The sequence below is a fragment of the Hemitrygon akajei genome, chromosome 8 (assembly GCF_048418815.1).
Source record: "Hemitrygon akajei chromosome 8, sHemAka1.3, whole genome shotgun sequence".
In the NCBI taxonomy this organism is placed as follows: domain Eukaryota; kingdom Metazoa; phylum Chordata; class Chondrichthyes; order Myliobatiformes; family Dasyatidae; genus Hemitrygon; species Hemitrygon akajei.
In genome coordinates, this window is record NC_133131.1 from 102,930,935 (window position 1) to 102,952,249 (window position 21,315).

The 21,315-nt window shown below is 40.6% G+C and overlaps 1 protein-coding gene across 8 annotated transcripts in view; it reads left to right on the plus strand.

Moving 5' to 3' along the window:
- The window catches only part of LOC140732123 (poly(rC)-binding protein 3), a 199,773-nt gene that overhangs the window by 77,704 nt on the left and 100,754 nt on the right, over positions 1-21,315 (plus strand). Inside the window, exon 1 of one of the 8 annotated variants that reach the window (XM_073054302.1) lies at positions 4,330-4,451. The exons of the other annotated variants lie outside the window; for them this stretch is intronic. The gene's annotated coding sequence lies outside the window, so the exon portion shown is untranslated. Of the gene's footprint in view, positions 1-4,329; positions 4,452-21,315 lie in introns of those variants that run through there. 8 annotated transcript variants of the gene reach the window in all.

Below are 21,315 nucleotides of genomic sequence, written 5' to 3' on the forward strand. Positions count from 1 at the left end.
GACTACAGGGAGTTAGGAAGGAAGTTGAAAAGCAAGACCTCAAAGGTAGTAATCTCGGGATTACTGCCTGTGCCACACGACAGTGAGAATAGGAATAGAATGAGGTGGAGGATAAATACGTGGCTGAAGGATTGGAACAGGGGGCAGAGATTCAGATTTCTGGATCATTGGGACCTCTTTTCGGGCGGGTGTGACCTGTACAAAAAGAATGGGTTGCACTTGAATCCCAGGGGGACCAATATCCTGCCGAGCAGGTTTGATAGAGCTGTTGGGAAGGGTTTCAACTAGATTGGCAGGGGGTGGGAATCAGAATGTGAGTGCAGGGATTAAGGTAGAAGGACAAGGGCTTGATGCTAAGAGTTCTGAGTTGATGAGGAAGGACAGGTAGGGGACAGAACATAATTGTAGCCAGTTAAAGGGGTTGAAATGTGTCTACTTCAATGCTAGGAGTATTAGGAACAAGGAGGATGAACTTAGAGCATGGATTAGTACGTGGAACTATGATGTTGTGGCCGTTACTGAAACTTGGCTGGAGGAAGGGCAGGATTGGATGATGCAGGTCCCGGGGTTCAGGTGTTTTAAAAGGAATAGGATGGGAGGTAGAAAAGGGTGGGGAGTGGCATTGCTGGTCAGGGATAGTATCATGACTATAGAAAGGGAGGACGCTGCAGAAGGAGTGTCCATGGAGTCAGTCTGGGTGGGAGTCAGAAATAGGAAGGGATCAATCACTGTGCTGGGAGTAGTCTATAGGCCCCCATATAGCCCTTGGGACACTGAGGAGCAGATAAGCAGGCAGATTTTAGAATGGTGCAGGAAATACAGGGTAGTAGTTATGGGTGATTTCAACTTCCCTCATATTGACTGGCACCTCCTGAGTGCAAGGGGGATAGATGGGGCTGAATTTGTCAGGTGTGTTCAAGAAGGATTCCTGACACAGTATTTGGACTGGCTGACGAGAGGAGAGGCTATACTGGATCTAGTTCTGGGTAATGAACCTGGTCGGGTGACAGACCTCTTGGTGGGGGAGCATTTTGGTGAGAGTGACCACAACTCCATTAGCTTCAGCATAGCTATGGAAAGGGATAAAGTCAGACGAAATGGTAAAGTGCTTAACTGGGGAAGGGGTAACTTTGAAGGAATGAGGCAGGAACTAGGGAGAGTAAATTGGAAACAGATGTTCAAAGGGGAAAGCACAGAAGTAATGTGGGAGAAGTTTAGGGACCACTTGAGCTGGGTTCAGGATAGGTTTATCCCACTGAGGCAAGGAAAAAATGGTAGGAAAAGGGAACCGTGGCTGACGAAACATGTGAGGCAACTCGTCAAGAGGGAAAAGGAAGCATATGTTAGATATAAGAAGCAGGAAGTAGGAGGGGCTTATGAGAAATATAGGGTAGCCAGGAAGGAGCTAAAGAAAGGACTTAGGAGAGCTTGAAGGGGGCATGAGAAGGTCTTGGCATGTAGGATTAAGGAGAACCCCAAGGCGTTATATGCGTATGTGAAGAATAGGAGGATGACGAGAACGGAGTTTCGACCGCTAAAGGATAAAGAGGGCAACATGTGCCTGGAGGTGGAGGAGGTTGGGGAAGGTCCTAAATGAATACTTTGCTTCAGTATTCACAGGTGAAAAGGATCTTGATCAGGATGAGGTCAAAGTAGAGCGGGCCTGTGTGCTGGACAATGTGGAGATTAAGGAAGAAGAAGTGCTGGATTTTCTTAAAAACATTAAGATTGATAAATCCCCAGGGCCAGATATGATACACCCCAGGTTGTTGTGGGAATTGAAAGAAGAGATCGCAGGAGCATTAGCTATGATCTTTGAATCCTCTTTGGCTGCAGGGAATGTGCTGGAGGACTGGAGAATGGCAAATGTAGTTCCCTTGTTTAAAAAAGGTAATAGGGAGAAACCTGGGAACTATAGACCAGTGAGTCTTACGTCGGTGGTATGCAAACTACTGGAAAGGATTAAGGATAGGATCTACGAGCATTTGGAGAAGTCCAGTCTACTCATGGATAGTCAACATGGCTTTGAGAAGGGAAGATCGTGCTGCATGAGCCTGATTGAGTTTTTGAAGAGGTGACAAAAGAAATTGATGAGGGTAGGGCAGTGGATGTGGTCTACATGGACTTTAGCAAAGCATTTGACAAGGTCCCTCATGAGAGACTCATCCAGAAAGTCATGAGGCATGGGATAAGTGGAACCTTGGCTGTTTGGATAAAACATTGGCTTAAAGGAAGAAAGCAGAGGGTAGTTGTGGAAGGAAAGTATTCTGCCTGGAGGTCAGTGATTAGTGGAGTGCCGCAGGGATCTGTCTTGGGACCGCTGCTATTTGTGATTTTTATAAATGACCTGGATGTAGAGGCGGAAGGATGAGTGGGTAAGTTTGCGGATGACACGAAGATTGGAGGAGTTGTGGATGGAGCTGTAGGTCGTCGAAGGTTACAAGAGGATATAGACAGGCTGCAGAGTTGGGCAGAAAAATGGCAGATGGAGTTCAATCCGGACAAGTGTGAGGTGATGCATTTTGGAAGGACAAACCAGAAGACTGAGTACAGGATTAATGGTCAATTACTTAAGAATGTGGATGAACAAAGGGACCTTGGGGTTCAAATCCATACATCCCTCAAGGTCGCTGCACAGGTTGATAGGGTAGTTAAGAAGGCCTATGGGATGCTAGGCTTCATTAACAGGGGCATTGAGTTCAAGAGTAGAGAGGTCATGTTGCAACTCTACAAATCTCTGGTGAGACCGCACTAGAGTATTGTGTTCAATTCTGGTCACCTCATTATAGGATGTGGAAGCTATGGAGAGGGTGCAGAGGAGACTTACCAGGATGTTGCCCGGTTTGGAGAACAAGTCATATGAAGCAAGGTTAGCAGAACTGGGACTTTTCTCTTTGGAGCGTAGAAGAATGAGAGGGGACTTGATAGAGGTCTACAAGATTATGAGAGGCATAGATAGGGTGGATAGTCAGTACCTGTTTCCCAGGGCACCAATAGCAAACACCAGAGGGCATATGTACAAAATTAAGGGAGGGAAGTTTAGGGGAGACATCAGGGTTAAATTTTTTACACAGGGTTGTGAGTGCCTGGAATGACTTGCCAGGGATGGTGGTGGAGGCTAAAACATTAGGGGTATTTAAGAGCCTCTTGGACAGGCACATGGATGAAGGAAAAATGGAGGGTTATGGGGTAGTGTGGGTTTAGTACTTTTTTTTAAGGATTATATGGGTCGGCACAACATGGAGGGCTGAAGGGTCTGTACTGTGCTGTAGTGTTCTATGGTTCTAAATGTTTGGAATTAAAACATATTTCCTGAGCAACTTATAAAATAACTTGCAAAAGGTAGAAGCATGTAATACTGTCTAACTTCATTGCTTTGCAAAGAAATGTTTCTATCTTCTTTAATTGTTGATGTGTAAAACAGATTATGGGCCTAACCCAGATAATAAATCAATGAGTTGATGTTACAAAATGAGAATTTTTTTTTATTATTAATTATGTATTGGTTTAATCATTCAGCTATCTATCACATCCATATAAAATGAAAATGATTGTATAACTTGTTATCAATCTGATAGATAAGTATTTAAATAATATTCAACTCAGATGAAACAGATGTCATCAACAAATTTGCAGCTTATTTTTTTAATATGATCATCTGAATTCATTGTGAATCTAAGGCATCTGGTTTATTTTCAGTTAGATTGAACACTGTATTATCTGCTTGCTTATTTTTTGCTGTTGCTGGGTTCAGAAGAATCAATTGTGTTGGGTAAAATTTGACATGGATCACGGACCCCATAATTAGTTACACTTTAGTTCAAGGCTGCAATTAAATCTGCCACTTCTGCTCCACTGATTCATTTAGTTATGTGTTTAATTGTCGAACTCAATGCTTTATCTTCAGAAAAGAAGCATTTTTTTGCAAACAAAAATGCATGAGAATTACAGGGCTGGAGACGTGCAAAAGTAATCTGATAATATATGGAATGTTTCTTGCTTTTCCAGTTAATAACGCCCACAGTAAGGAAGCAGCTATGATTTCTCCATCCCCTATAAATTTGGCTATTTCAAAACCACAATTTTTTTTTGCCATAGTTGCAAAAAATTGGTTTATTTATGGTTTCTCCCAGTCAATTTTGAAGCTTCATTTGTTTAATGTTTTATCCTCTGGTCCTTTACTGATCAGATTTAGGCTGATCTACTCTTGTGCTACTAATTTAAATGATTGGGTAAGAGGTTGTGAGCTCACTGTGTCTGACTCAGGCTTATCTGCCAAAGGCTAAGCTATGTACCGCAAAGTCTCCTTCATACATGCAGGACCCAGGGCTCCTGGCCATCTGTCCAACCTTGGAATCATCAGATAAACAACCATACTTGTGCTCACAGTGGAGAAGCAATTGTAAAAAAAAGCTTTTATATTTCATTAAGGTGACAGCACATTTTGTGAGGTCAGTAATTCTAATTTGCCTTTGTGCATCTTTTATTGTAGTGTCGCATCTTTTTAATAAGAATTCACTATTTATTATGACTATTACTGTTCTTCAATTGAACAATCAATTTTTAAAAAATGAAGTCGTAAGCTTCGGAGGGCTCTTAATCTGTTTCAGTGGGTATTTATACGTTCTAAGTCCTAGAAAGTTTATTTCTTTTAAAATTGTTAATGCTTTCTGGTAATTGAAAAAAAATTAATGTGGAAACATTTCATCTTTGCTGCAAAGAGATCTTTCAATTTATGTTTACATAATTGAATAAAGTGGAAGAAATATTGGCAAAAGCACAAATACTTATATGGTGCTGTGCACGTTGTCCAAATTTCAGGTATTCCTAATATTTCACTATGAATCATTGCAGTTCATTGAATAGGAAACGGTTTAGATGTTATTCTAAAAACAATAGTCTTCAGTCTTAATGAATGTGAAGAAATAAAGGATATACAGTCAACTTTGCGTAATGACTAGAGTACTTAAAATGGTATTGAAGTAGTGTCCTGATGTTTTGATGACAAATAGGGACTTTAAAGGTTATATCTGAACAGACCCTTTTATTGAAGGTATTTGAATTAAGAAGAAATACTCTTAACATTGAATCCATTTATGTTGTTAAAACTTCACCACTGGATGAAAAGTTGCATGGTTCATTGATAAAGCTGAAATTGTTTGTCTTCTGCGTGAGCAATTGCTGAGAAAATACCTGATTCATATTTGTAAATGAATTTTCCTTGCATTTTAACTGAAAGCACAATGAGAAATACCTATCGTAGTTTTGTGCAGAATTAGAGAATGGTTTTATCTATCAAGCCAAAGCAAACGGATCTCAGAATCAAAATTAGGTTCATTATCACTGACATCCATCATGAAATTTATTATTTTACGGCAGTAGTACAGTACAAGGCATGAAATTTACAACAAGATACATAAATAGTGCAAATGAGGAATAGCAAGGTTGCATTCATGGATCATTCAGAAATCTGTATTTCAGTAAGCTTCACTATTCACCATTTTCACTGGTTACATTATGTTCATTTTACTTGGCATATTCAAACACTTCATTTAAAGGCAAATATTCATATCAATGTATGTTTAAACTAAAAGAATTTGAGCATCTTTTAAACAAAATTTGAAATACTTTAACTATTGTTACCTTTTTATGATTTTATAAAATATTGGAAAATGTAGGCAAAATAAAATTTAAAATTTTCTAGCTGGTGCTACTATTCTAGGTATGTACTGTATATAAGTAAAATAATATTCCAATGTTATTCTTTAAAAATAATTTCATGAAATTATAAATATTTGTATTTTAAAAAATTGACATAATTATTTTTGCCAGACTTGAGCACAAAGTCTAATTTAGTTTTCAAGATTTTCAAAATAAATAAGGTAACAGATTACAGGCAATGTTTCAGATAGCTTATTTCTTCAGATTGTATTTAGGCCTCATTTAGTTTCTAGCCCTTTAAATGACAATAAAGGATCTTATTGTTATTTGTTTAATCCTAGTGAACGCGGTATCTAATGCATTCATGCAGCATTTTTAAGCTGGTATTTTACTGTTTAATAATTGAAGTTGGTAACCCTAAAAAAGGTTCTTTGTAAGCCTCCCAAAACAAACTTAACAATCGATACGACATGGTTAGCACAAAATTTGTGTTATAATCACAGTGCCATCAGGAGCACAGTCTGGGGCCTGTCTGAATAGATTGATGAACCGTTGATAATTGAACTGTGACAACTAATCCAGAATCCAAGCAGGAAAGGGTGGCCTTTCGCAAATATGTCCTTGTGGCAAAGAAAGTTAAAAATTAATTAATACAATCCTCAAAATCTTAAAAGATCTCAATAGAGCAAGTATTTTGAGTGACAAAAGTTGATAAAATTGAATTTTAAGGTAAATGGCTGAAGCAATAGAGCTGACATAAGGAGAGTTTGTTATGCAGTGAAGAATTTAAAGATTTTTGGAAGCAGATTTTCTGAAATCCAGTGCGGGGAGTCTTGAATGGAAAAATTTTGCAAGACTGCTTTAGAGTAGGAAGGTCATGTTCATTCGAAAGAACCAGAACAAGGACAATAACTGCCCTATGTCATTCTCTGATATTTATACTGCTTTTAGTAAAGTGAATACACTTATTGATTCGCGCGGTTGTTATTTGCATGTTGCTGCAAGTCCTAGTTTCCTTTCTGTAGTAATGCATCTGTACCACAAGATGCATTTAGCCAAAGTAACTGGCCAGTGATTTCATTTGCCGAATCTGATGACGTAAAGGAGGAGATAATATACTACCTTGCCTCACTGCTAATATTCTCACTTTTGGGTTAAAGGTCATCGATTCAAGCTGAATAAGATTTAGAAGCATTTGCTATACTGGGGTAATATTCATTGTCAAAGGGACAGACTTAAGACATTTAAACTAAAGCTTCAGACAAGGGTTCCTGACAATAACAGTTGCTTGTATAGAATCCAATGACAGCATTTTATTTCGAGCGTAAACAGGAACTCAGTAAATGATTTCTGCTCTCTCAAGCTCCCTTTCCTTTTTACTACTTTGACATGCAAGGGGTACAATTGGAATGATGAAAACGATTTCACAAGATGGAAGGTAGATTTCTGAAGTGTTACTGTCTTCATTATGATGTAGAAGCTTATCAATCAAATTTCTGCTTTTCTGTGTAGTACTGTATTGAATGCTTGTTGCAATATTGGCAGTGCTGACTGTGATGTTAAGGCTTCTTTGGACAGGAGATCCAATGCCACTATTTGGAAGAAAAACAATGGATTGCCTGAGCCAATACTTATTTCTCAATCAATGTCAATTCATATAACTGTTTGAGAAGAACAGCTTCATGCATTGTAGCATTTCCATCTTTTTAAAAATTAATTTTTCATAACTTCACTATTGTAAGAATAACATTTACAATTAAGTTCACAATTTTTTTTAACTTGTAAAGAAAGACCTGTTCTGAGAAGCCATGCCAGTTTCTAGAGGTAAATAATGAAAGTTTGGTGATTTACAATGAAAACTTCCAGTTTTCCGTGTTTTATCTTGGAAGGTGAGAAGATCTTGCCTGTGTTAGGCCTAAATGTGTGATATGTGCCACTGTGGTTCATTTTGGTAGGTCAAATATGATGGCAAAATATAGTATTAATGGTAAGACTTGTGGTAATGTGGAGGATCAGAGGGATCTTGGTGCCCGAGTCCATAGGACACCTAAAGCTGCTACGCAGGTTGACTCTGTGGTTAAGTAGGCATATGGTGCATTAACCTTCATCAACCATGGGATTGAGTTTAAGAGCCGAGAGGTAATGTTATAGCTAAATAGGACCCTGGTCAGACCCCACTTGGAGTACTGTGCTCAATTCTGGTCACCTCACTACAGGAAGGATGTGGAAACCATAGAAAGGGTGCAGAGGAGATTTACAAGGATGTTGCCTGGATTGGTGAGCGTGCTTTATGAGAATAGGTTGATTGAATCGGCCTTTTCTCCTTGGAGCGACGGAGGATGAGAGGTGCCCTGATAGAGGTGCACAAAATAATGAGAGGCATTGATTGTGTGGATAGTCAGAGGCTTTTCCCCAGGGCTAAAATGGCTAGCACAAGAGGGCACAGTTTTAAGATGCTTGGAAGTATGTACAGAGGAGTTGTCAGGGGTAAGTTTTTTTTTACGCAGAGAGTGGTGAGTGCGCGGAATGGGCTGCCAGTGGCGGTGGTAGAGGCAGGAAACGATAGGGACTTTTAAGAGACACCTGGATGGCTACATGGAGCTCAGAAAAATAGAGGGCTATGGGTAAAGCCTAGTTAGTTCTAAGGTAGGGACATGTTCAGCACAACTTTGTGGGCCAAAGGGCCTGTATTGTGCTGTAGGTTTTCTATGTTTTTTCTATGTTTCTACTGTCATTCAAAACTTCCTGTGGGAAGCACAGTCAGAAAATTGTGTAAATTCAGTTCTTTATAGCTTTCAACATAAGTCATTCAATGTCTGTAGTGAGATGCTGAAGATGTTCTATAGGTCAGTTGTGGAGAGCGCCCTCTTCTTTGTGGTGGCGTGTTGGGGAGGAAGCATTAAGAAGAGGGACGCCTTACGTCTTGATAAGCTGGTAAGGAAGGCGGGCTCTGTCGTGGGCAAAGGACTGGAGAGTTTAACATCGGTAGCTGAACGAAGGGCGCTGAGTAGGCTACGGTCAATTATGGATAACTCTGAACATCCTCTACATAGCACCATCCAGAGACAGAGAAGCAGTTTCAGTGACAGGTTACTATCGATGCAATGCTCCTCAGACAGGATGAAGAGGTCAATACTCCCCAATGCCATTAGGCTTTACAATTCTACCTCCAGGACTTAAGAACTTTTAAAGCTATTAATGCTTTTTGAGACGGTGATTTAGATGCATATCATATTTTTTTTTACTGAGTTAAGTATTGTATGTAATTAGTTTTGCTACAGCAAGTGTATGGGACATTGGAAAAAAGTTGAATTTCACCATGGGGATGAATAAAGTATCTATCTATCTATCTATCTATCTTTCAAAAGAAGTTAATAAATTGACTCAAACTCAGGCAAAAAACTTTGTCATGCTAATAATTCTTTACTGTAAACACAAGATTATACTCTAATAAAAGTTACCATTTACTTTATTAGGCCACAAGTCCTTATGGAACATGTTTTAAGCCTTGAATTCTTGGAAGGAATGGGAAAAGAATGCTATAAATATTAAATCTATCTGGCTGAATAAGTAGATTATTTTTCTGACTCTAGGTATTTTAGATGGGATTTTGATAGAATTTCCAGACATATTTTATTTATTTATTGAGATACAGTGTGGATCAGATCCTTCCAGCCCTTCGAGCTGTGCTGCTTAGCAATCCCCTGATTTAATTCTGGCCTCATCTTGGGACAACTTACAGTGACCAATTAACCTACTAGCCAATATATCTTGGGACTTTGGGAGAAAACCGGAGCACCCTAAGGAAACCCACACATTCACGAAAAAGCCTCTGGCTATCCACACAGAAAAATGTATACAATATACATCTTGAAATTATTCTTCTTTGCAACCATCCACAAAAACAGAGGAGTGCCCCAAAGAATGAATGACAGTTAAATGTTAGAACCCCAAAGCTCCCCCTTCCATGCATAAGCAACAATCTTACCCCCCCCCCCCCCCCGTCCACCAGTAAAAAGCATCGGCACCCCCCACTGAGCACTCAAACATGCAGCAAAGCATCAATAAAGACACAGACTTGCAGTACCCCAAAGACTACTCGTTCACCTGGTAATTCAACATACCAACATCTCTCATTAATAAGGGAAAAAGAGGTGTCCCCGTTTCACAGCGAGAGGAGAGACATAACAAAACAACCCACTGATTTATGGTATTAAAAGTCTTTTGCATCGCTTCTTCCGAGCTCTGTGCCCAAAGTACTTGGGTCTTAGGGCACACAGCCAGTAGCCAACTCACTGCTTACGACCTTCCATCTCCCACGACGCATTGGCAACAGTGACACCAACCACAAACATTCAGCACCCTGAAGGCACGCTAGTCTTCCAGACCACATCCTTGGCATATTGAAAAGCAGCTGGCCGTGAGGCCCTGAGAGTGTGTCAGATTTCCACAAAGACCCGAAGTCAGTGTGTAACTCCAGGTTAGGGTCTTCAAAAGAACCTTGAAAAGGAAAAAAGAGATATTAAAGATAGAAATAGAGCTGCTTCAGAAGATGAAGCAAAGGAGTTGCCGTTAGGCGCCATTGTCCTCTTAAGTTTGTTGTAGTGGGGCACTAGCCTTGTTGCAACTAATACATCACTTGAATTTTTAAATTGAAGCCTCAAATACAGCAATCAACTTTGTCTTGACTTTTTAAGGCACATTTTCCTCTTCATGTGGCTTGAAGCAGTAGCTGTGCAGATGCATTACTTGTTCTGTGTCCAAAAAAATTCATTTCTGATATGTAGTACATAGAAATAGTGCAAGATTTTGAAAACAACAATTTGTTTGGGGAGGTGGGGGTGCTGGAAGAAGTGATTGTCTGCCAATTTCTGCCTCTGTTTTCTATTCATCTGGTTAGGTAGCAAGATCAATTAAACACATGTCCTCCTCCTAAGTGTATTGTATGTGTAAGGCACAATGTTGAGACTTAGAGGAGAATCGGTGCCTATTCTGTTGTGACTATTGACTGGCAATTAAGATTAAGATGCTTCATTTCATGAGTTGCTAATGGCAAGGCAGCAGCACGTGTCCAGACTATACAAACAAAACAAAACCACTGCAACTACATCTGCTGTTAATTCCCACCTTCCTCTCCAGGGATAAACTAGTCATCAACATTGTCTGTGATTATACTTACTTCAATGCTAGTTCCAGAGAGGACTCCATTTTCTCACTTCCTCCACCTCTGTTGCATTTGATCCAATAATACGACAGCACACACTGGTGCCTATGAAATACCTTTTTACTTTGTAAATTGTGATTTCCCTCTCCCACAACAAGCAGAACACTTGACTGCATCCATGTTTGCTTTCACCGCTTCGCCTCATGCAGTGTGGACTCTGGAAACCAAACAGTTTGGGTGATCGGATATGAAGCACCTGGGCTCAGTTTGCAGGAGTGACTTAATTTCCTGTCTCTTGCCACTTGAATGTACCGTCACTCGCACTCTAACCTTTCTGTTTATGATCTCCTGTGCTATTACAATGATGCCCAATGCAAGTCTGGGGAACAGCATGTTCTATCTGGGCATGTTACAGCCTGTAAGGATAGATCACAAATTATACAACTTCAGTTAACGTGCTCTTTCTTTTTACTTGTGTCATAACCATTTCTATCTGTTCTCGTTTTAGCTCAGTTTTTCTTGTTTATTTTGCTACAATCTTGTCTGCTGGACATTGTTCCCCAACTTTCTGATAACAATGTATTACACTGAAGATGATTTGAGTTTTCGGTCTGTTAACTACCACATCGATGCATAGTCTTCCCTATCAGAGAGTTCCCTTTGTTTCATCCCCACCTGCTCTGTTACCTACTTATTTTCTTTTTGCTGTGCCAATAACCTTCAACATTAACTAATTCTCATTCCAAATAGGCTATCTGACCCACTGGGCATTTCAGTATTCTGTTTTTAGTTTAAGTGTACCAATATGTTGTAAATCACATATCATTAAATCAAATATACTGGATTGGATTAGATTTGACCATTTTTTACCTTTGGAGGTTACCTTACAAAACATGTTTGTTTCATTTGAAAGATGATCTCAAAATTGCTGAAGTATTTCAGGTCTGAGCTGCACACACATTAGTCACGCTGATTTAAAATATACATATTTTTAATAGTATGTGGTTTATGATAGCAGGGTTAGCACCTCTTGTCCATCCATAGTAACTTAGGGCTCTTCTTGCACAATGCCACAAGTAAGATTGATGAGTTCCTTCCTGAATGACTTTAGTTAATCAGATTAGCTTTCTGGTGAATGAAAATTGTTGATTTTTTTTAGCACCAATTTCCTGTTATTTATTTATTTTATTACTTTAATTTCAATTCCCATGTGTTGAGGCAGAATTTGTACTCAACCCCTGATCATTAATATAAGATTCTTAGCACTAGCCTAGTAACAAAACAACTGTGCTACTATATTTAAGGGTGAATGCCTATACAGAACATATACAGTCTTTTCCATGATTATTATCTGAAATTCAACAAGTCATATAACTATCTTTCTGATGCTTTAACATTGCATTGTTAATAATTGGAAATTTGATGTCCTTATACCTTCCTAATCAAAAATAGAAAAAAAAAGTGCAAGATGAACAGTAACCCCCATGGAAGTGGTGGAAGTGTCAAAGTGTTATACAACGAAAATTTTAAATTTAGTTTACAATGTTAGGATTTGCTTTTTGTTTTTTTCTTGGTTTGAAATTGGAAATATTTTTTTAAGTTTCAGAACCTACCGTACTTAGTCTCTTTGACTTAAGGTTCAAAAAGTTGCTTTGTTTCAATTATAACATCCCAGTTATTTTTATATAGTGCTTTGTAAAAGTATTCAGTCCCAACCCTTTGTTTACATAAATAAGTATCACAACTAGGGATTTTGATCAATTTAACTGGAAATTTTCATTTGTGAAGCACATGCTCCTTATTCACAGTAGAGCCCAAAAAATAAGGAAAAATGTAAATCATGAAAAACTGAAATGGCAGCAGTTCAAAAGTATTCATCCCCCATTGATCAGTACTTGAACCACCTCTCGCAGTTATTACAACCTGTAGTCTTTTTGGGTAAGTCTCTATTAGCTTTGCACAATGTGATGAAGCAAGTTTTCCCCATTCCTCCTTGCAAAATTGCTCAAACTGTGCCAGGTTAGTTGGGGAGCAGAGGTGGACAGCAATCTTGAGGTCTTGCCAGAGATGTTTGATCAGGTTAAGGTCAGGACTATAACTGGGCCACTCAAGGATATCAATTTTCTTCATTTGAAGCCACCCTATGCTTGTTCTGGCAGTGTGCTTTGGGTCGCTGTCCTACTGAAGGATGAACTTCCTCCACAGATTAAGCTTTCTCGCAGAGGCTAGCAGGTTTTTATCCAGGAAATCACTGTATTTATCAGCATTCATCTTCCCATAATCCTGACCAGATTTCCAGTTCCTGCAGCTGAAAAGCATACCAATAGCATGGTGCTACATCCGCCATAAGTTATAGTAAGGATGGTGTTACATGGCTGATGTGCAGAATCAGATTTACACTAAACATACTGCTTAGATTTGAGACCAGAAAATTCCACTTTAGTTTCATCCAACCACAAGACCTTCTTCCACATCTTTACAGTATCTTTTAAGTGACGCTTTGCAAAGAAGGATTTGCTTTTTTTTAAGCCAGACCTTCATCCTTGCCAGTCTTACCTACATACCCTTTTCGTGCAAGCCGTAGAGATTTTGGAGCCAGGAATTTCATCTCCAATTGCAGGTATTGACTTCTGCAGCTCACTCAGAGTGGCTGTTGGTGTCACAGTAGCCTCTCTTACAAGTGTCATTCTTCTCTGGCAACTAAGATTAGAATGGTGGCCTGACCTTGGCAGTATGACTGTGGTTTCATATTTTTTTTCCACTTCTTCATGATGGACTGCACTGAGCTCTGAGGTATATTCAGTGTCTTTGAGATGGTCTTGTACCCTTCCCCACATTTGTGTTTCTCTATTACCATGTCTCTGCTTGTTTTGAATGCTCTTTTGTCTTCATTTTGGTTTGGTCTGTTGAAAACCTACCATACTTTTGGACCTTACAGAGAGAGGATTATTTATTCTTATGACTTCATTGAAAACAGGTGATCCACCAGTTTTCTACATCAACAAATTGGGTGGGTCGGTAAAGTACTACCTGTATATTGCACCTGAGGAAAGTGAACATCAGGGATGAATACTTCTTCAGCCTGACAATTTTATTTTTTAATGTTTAGTGAATTAATCGAACAGGTTTAATATAATTATTCTTTTGATTTGAGATGTTGCACAATGTTTTGGAGATTATCTCAAACATCCTGCCTCAATCCATTTTAAATTTAGAAAATAGGACAGTAAAATGTGAAAATAGTGGGGGCTGAATACCTTTTTCAAGGCGCCGTAGCTGCTTGCTTTACTTCTCAGTTAATGGCAAAGTTGTAAAGGATAATGGAAATGAGAGTTTTTCAGTGACATTATCAACAAGGAAGAATGGATTCATTGGTCTGTGCCTTATCTGAGTAGCTAGAAGATATTAATGTTAGCTGCCTTGTTAGTGTATATGACTGATGATAATCAGGCCATATGTCATTTTCAAATGTCTAATTTCAATTCTGGCAAACTTGGTATTTCTAAAATTGCTTCAGGTTGGCTTGAATTATGCAGCAATGAAATATCTACTTAGATCAAATTTAACAAAATTTACATTTGGGTTAACTTACCAAAAAAAATTCTGCTAATACTCACTACACTGTTCTCCACTACTTCAGTTTCTACCATCTCTATGCATCCAGCCCCAGCCTGATTTAATCATTCCTTCTGATTGATCAGCAAAGTTGGAATATATTTAATCTGTATTCTACAGTTCTGACATTTTTTTTTAGCCTAATGACATGTTTAATGATTTTCTGAAATAAAATCCCAAATACTTTGCAACTGTAAACCTTGGATGAATTTCCATTATTCTTTTCCAGTTTATGCTCAATAGTTTCAATTAATTTCAGAGAAATGTATGCAATGTTACGTACCCTGTAACTGGGTGTGTAACCAGCAGAGAAAGAAGAATTCGTTGGAGTCTGGTGGTACTATACTAAAGGTGTTTATTAATAAAAATAAGCAAAACCATATCAATACTGCAAATATACATATAAAACAAGTTAGCAGTAATAAACCTAAAAGTGTAGGAATAATAATAATCAATAATAAACAAGCTCTATCGATGTCTAGGGGTAAATAAATTGTCATAGAAAAGTATAAAGTTCAGTTCAGTTCATAAGTGCTGATGTAGTTATGGTTGTTGAATTGTAATCGTTGGAGAGAGAGAGAGAGCGAGCGAGATGTAACAGCTACAGTCAGGCAAACCTTCCTTTGCTTTCTTAATCCGTCGTATCGGTGTGGTCATTCAGTTATGACCTCTCCATCCTTCTGCTAGACTGTTCTTCTATGGTGGACTCATCACTCTGGCATGAGTGGACACACACACAAGCCCCCACTGGCCCTGCTTTAACACTGATAGCCTTAATGACCGACTTCCTGGTTCGGTCTTTGAAGCCCCCACCTTTCTTGTGGGTTCCAACACTCAATCAGTGTCCACTGGCGTGTCTGGAGGGTGTCTCTCCAGACCTGTCTTTTATCCCTACTCACGGGGTCTCAGCTATCCATCACTCCTGAATGACTGTGTCCATCAAATAAGGCCGCTCCTTCAATCCACTGAGGAATGTTTATAAGCAAACTATTGTCCTTGCAGCGAAACAGTAAATAATTCAAAAAGGAGTCACAATACGGTTAATCAGCAATTTCCCCCTCTCTCTTATCTGTCACCGATGTTCTTGCTTGTTTTTCCATCTCTCTTTCTCATGGTCAGCATAGCAACAGTAATAGTTCGTGGTTCTCAGGAGGGGAATGGTTAACTCTGTACCCCATTGTCCATCAGGTCTGTTCATCACTCATAACAGCAATATACATCCTGAAATTCTTTTTCTTCACAGACATCCACAAAAGCAGAAGAGTGCCCCGCAGAATGAATGACAGTTAAAATGTTAGTACCCTAAAATCCCCCGTACTTCTCTCTCCCACATACAAGCAGCAGCAAAGTAACAACCCTCCCCCACCTACTTCCGCAAAAAAAGCATTCCAACCCTCCACCCTCCAAGCATGCAATAGCAAAGTTCTCCCTAACAAAGTGGTGTCCCCTTTCACAGCAAGAGGGGAGACATAACAACTCACTGATTTACAGTGTTAAAAGTCTGTCACACTGCTTTTCTTCCCCCCGAGTTCTGTGATCTTAAAATTGGCAACAAACTCTCACCCACCAACAAGAAAGGGAGAGAGCACAACTCACCGAGTACAGAGCCTCTGATAGCTGATCCTCTGTTCCTAATGTTGCATTCCCTCCCGTGACACTTCATTTAGCATCAACTTAGAATCAGCTCATCTTCAGGGCCACAAAATCTCAGAACCCCGAGGGCACGCTTGTCTTCTAGGCCGCATCCTTGGGATATCAAAAAGTGGCCGGCCATGAGCCCCAGGAGCAGGTCCCACTGCCGCAAAGAACTGAAATCTGAGTGTGACTCCAGGTTAGGGTCTTCAACAGAACCCCATCCACCTGAAAGGGAAGGGAGAGACATCTAAGGTAGAAATCAAAATGCTTTTGTAGATGAACACGAAGCAGTTGCAATTTCGAGCCATCATGAATCCTCCTCCACCTATGTCTCATAGTTCTATGCCTGTTCATGTTCTATTGTTGGCAAGTTTGTTATATTTTGCATTCTCCTTAGAAACCTGTGTCAAGTTTAATCTTCAGTATACAACTGGCAGCTGTTCATGGAGCTTGCATAGCATGGGTTCAGTTGCATTGGCAGGCACCAGTTGATGCTAGGTCATGATTTGTTTAAAAAAATGAAAACAAAAAACAGCAGAGTAATTTTATCTTTATAATTTCAACTTCATTCCCAGAAACGTGTTTCTAAATCAGAATAATCTGCTCTACAGCAGATCATGTTACTTTTACATTCAGGAAAATAATTATCTTTGATTATGTCATTGCTTTATCCAATCTAATCTCACATGCTTGAAGGACTGGATTTTATTACTGCTGCTGAACACTGTATGCTACACAATATTCCAGCCTTCGGACCACATCTGGTGAGACTGAATCATTCTGCAATGGGAAAGGAGTCCGCCAAGGCTGCATCCTTTCTCCACAACTTTTTAACGTCTACTCTGAGATGATCATGAGACTGGCAATTACAGACAATACTGGCATTAAAATAAGAGGAAGAACTGTCAGTAACTTGAGATACACAGATGACACAGCCCTGCTAGCCACAACAGAAGACCTACAAGCACTACTCAGTAATGTCGCAAAAGCCTCTGCTGAATTTGGATTGCTGATAAATGGCAAAAAGACCAAAGTTATGGTGATAAGCAAAACTGCAATTAATGCTGACATCTACATTGGAAACAACAAGATCAAACAAGTGTCCTCCTTTATATACCTTGGTGCAGAACTAAATGACACAAACGAATGCAGCGAGGAAATAAGGTGAAGGCTAGCAATGGCATGCACAAGCACTACCAAACTCTAGAATATCTGGAAAGATAGATCTGTGAACACTGGCACCAAGATATACCTCCTCAGGAGTCTCGTCTGGCCAGTAACCCTATATGGCTGTGAAACATAGACCCTAAAAGCAACTGATGAAAAGAAGTTGACAGCATTTGAGATGTGGACATACAAATGGATCGTCAGGGTATCATACATTGAAAGGAGATCCAACAATTTCATCCAAGAAAAGATTGGTACGAAACCAATACATCTGGAAACTGTTATCCAAAGGAAACTTTGTTATTTTGGACACATCTCAAGAACTGATGACACACTGGAACAAGGAAGCTGCTCCCAAGGCAGACAGAGGAGAACCTGGATCGACAACATCAAGAAGTGGACCAGCCTCACCGCCAGAGGTGCAAGAGGTTTGACTGCCGACAGATTGTAGTAGAAGAAAGTAGTCGCCAAGGCTCTGGCACATGATGATGTTGAAGATTTGCGAGGAAAGCATCACGATCATAATCTCACTCTATCCTGTGCATTCTTTGCCATACTTTTGGGCTTGAATGTGGTTTATAGAAACATAAAATTGGTCATTGTAAATCAACAGTTTATTTTGAACTCTTAATATTTTTTACTTGCATGTTGCTATTCGATCAAGATACTGCTAGCATACAATGCTCCCATGGTTGACATCTTGCAGATAGTCCATGAAAATGTCTTCTTACTACTTCTACATCTGTTTTCATCCTAAATGTGATTCTGGGACTGTTAGAACCTGCAATTTATAGTCTGGAGATTGAATGAATGATCCAGTATTTCGATGTCTCCAAGAAGATTCCGGAAAGCAAGTGGGTACAGGTACGGCCTCAGTGCAAAGAGACTTGGAGATGATGTTTGACTCCATTTTGCCATTTAAATCATTAATTAATCACTGATTAAAGCATCAAGGAAGATTGAGACAAATGGGGAAGGGGAGTAAGAGTTCAGTGCCAACTGCCTGCTTTTAATATCTGCTGGAGAAGGAGTCTATGAGCAGCCTATTGCTATGTGGCTCACTTTGGCAGGCAGGTAGGCTTTTGTACCCGTGAGGTGTCTCTCTTCGATGATGAAGATGTTACCATGGTTCTGCGTTGTGGATTGTGGACTTTTATGGTTTTTATATTGTGTTTTTTGCCCATTGCTTTCTGTTTTGTTGTGTGAGAGAGGGAATTGATGATCTTTTACATTGTTAGTTTTTTGTGTGGGGGAGGGGGTTTAGGGGTCAATGTTCTTGTTGCATTTTGTGCATGGGAGGGGGTTGATGTTCTTTTTCTGTTTGGGAAGGGGGATTTGGGGGTTGATGATCAGGATGACGTTCTTTTTTGTGCTGGTGGTGGGTTTGACGTTTCTTTCTGAATGACGTTTATGTTCTTTCTTTGTTTCATGGCTATCTGGAGATGAATCTCAAGGTTGGATATGGATATATACTTTGATAATAAATTAATCTTTGAAATTAAGAAAACCATGGTTGTAAAATAGACTGCTGATGCTTTATTGCTAATTTTATGCAAATAGGCAAAATCTTCCTTACTCTCAGACTGTAGTAGTAAAGGTGAGTTCCTGATAAGATCTACATTACTAAGGATGTTGTGTTATGTGAGGGAGGAAGACGTGGCAGGAGAAAGTGGAGGTGACTGGAGAAGTAGAAGACTGAAACTCCAAGAATGCTTTTTTGCATAAAGGCCTTGCACTGGCCTAATATCATATTGAGTACTGTTTTTGGGATTAGAGGAGGAATTGTGTCCCTGAAAAAGATTATATTATTCGAGATGTCAACCTGTAACTGTTACCTGCTCAGTTGAGGAAAAACACCAGAGACACAAAGTTACCTCTGAAACGGTTTTTATTCAGAGAGGAGTTCGCAGCCCCACGCACTTCGGGTGTAAAGTAGCCAACTCCCAATTTGTCGGTTTACAAAGGTCATACTTATACCCAAAAGCAGGGTATTACATTCGCAAATATGGTTACTGATTCAAATTCATCAACTGATTGGCTATTGCATAGCTAAGCATGCGAAATACTCAGAATTAGCAAAGGTTAAAGTGTAATACCTAGAATTAATACTGACATACTTCAAAACACTTGAAATAGGTATCCTCAAAATACTTTGCCAAGCATATTGTCTTGTGGTCGTAGGTTCCCTTTTCCTTGTGGTCTCCATGTCTGGCCTGGCACCTTATTTTAGCTACCTCTCCTTACTTCCCCAATGATGTACCTCTCTCTTGTCCTGTCTACATATTTTGCTACACTTGCCCCTTGCCCACCCCCTCTACACGTACCCCTTACCCTTTTCACATTCTCATTCCCTCCTGTGATCATGAAATGATCACTTGTCAATATCGTGAAAATCCTCTGGTGCAGGTTCGAGGAGTTCGGTGGCCTCGCCAATTGCCCGCATTATCATCAGTGACTTAGCCGGCAGCAGGTCCCCTAACGAGGCCATCATGCGGTTCAGGACACATTTAACAATGGCGATAGAGACAAAAATCCCGATAATAGCCATCAGCGCGTAAATAGCCCCATTGATCAACCAGTCCTTCCACGCACTTAGTCCCCAGTCTCCCCACCCTGCCCAACCTGTTCCTTCCTTGATGGATCCTAACTGTTCATCTATTTTGTTCATGTACCATGTTATGTTGGCGGTAGCATCGTCTAGCCCCATTATGCATTTGTCCTTTACGATAGCGCAGAGCCCACCCTCCCTGGTGAGGAGATAATCAAGTGCATAGCAGTTTTGCATGGAGAAGAGCTGCAGTTGGTTAAGGCTGTCAGTTGTGAGTCTTAGTGCTCCCCTGGTGGCGTTCCCAAGGCTCATGAGACCACAGGCCAGATAGTTCCGATTGTGGGCCGCCATAGCGGTTCCTGATGCCCCCAAAGAGAAGAAGCCAGCTGCCCCGTATCCGGCCACCTGACCTGCGGTTAGGATGGTCAGGACTCGGTAATCTGCACAAAATTCCTGGGAGACCTCTCTCTTGTACCTCCCAGGCGGGCGGCGTGATGGACCCCAAGTTCCAGGGCAAGGGACCGCTATAGGGAGGAGGGTGCCATAGGCCACCAAGGAAGGGTAGGGGTACTTCAGGAAGTTGGTGGCAATGCCGTTGTAGAAGAAAAAATACCCCGGGAGGGTATACATGGTCTCAGTGCAACCCTGACCCTTTAGGTGTATGGCATCACTCCATTCTGCCACACCGGCAGGGGCGTACACTTGTTTGGCACCCCTGCGATACTTAGGTCGTAGGAATACCTGATCGTTGACTCAGAGGTGGGTGCGGTTCCCCTCCCCACAAGGAAGTTGCACCCCCCTTGGCCAGGGACTGGCACTTTGTCTCATGGCAAGAGCAAGAGATCCCTAAGGGGTCCTTGGTGGGGTGACACTCCCTTTTCCTACAGGGCTTGGAGAGGCAGGCGACGTTTTTTGAGACATACATGTCTGAACACCCCCACCCTGTTCCGAAGAAGCAGTTCTCATATACTCGGTCACCTTTCGGGGGCTTGAGATTCCCCTCCCACCAGAGATCTTTTCTCATCCACCTGTTGGACGGGGCAAATAAACAGTCCACAACTGGGGCCGTGGAAGAGTCATAGGTGAGTTCCACCCTCTTTCCCTCAGGCAATGTTTTGCTGGCGGGGGCACATCGGAAGGGCTGATCAACACGGTCCCAGTGGGGGAAAACGGTAAAGAGCGAGGAGACACTGGCGGGGTGGGGATAGCAAATGATGGTTGTAGTGCCATACAGTTGTTTGTGCACGTTTTGGAAATAGTTGCCACTTATAAACTCCGAGGAGGGTCTTTCAAGGGTGGGGCCTTTGGGGAAGCCCCAATCCCTTTCCTGCCTTGAAATATCCCCCTTCGATCCTTTCAGGGGCTTTTGGTTCCTTGTCCAGTTGTCCCTCAACCTCTGTCCTATACCCCACTATCCCTAAAAGAGTATAGATAGCCAAGAGCATCCTACCTTCCATTGCCAGAGCACAATTTCAACGATGTGACACCACAAGGAAAAAGGAATTCAAACACACAACAGTTCAAT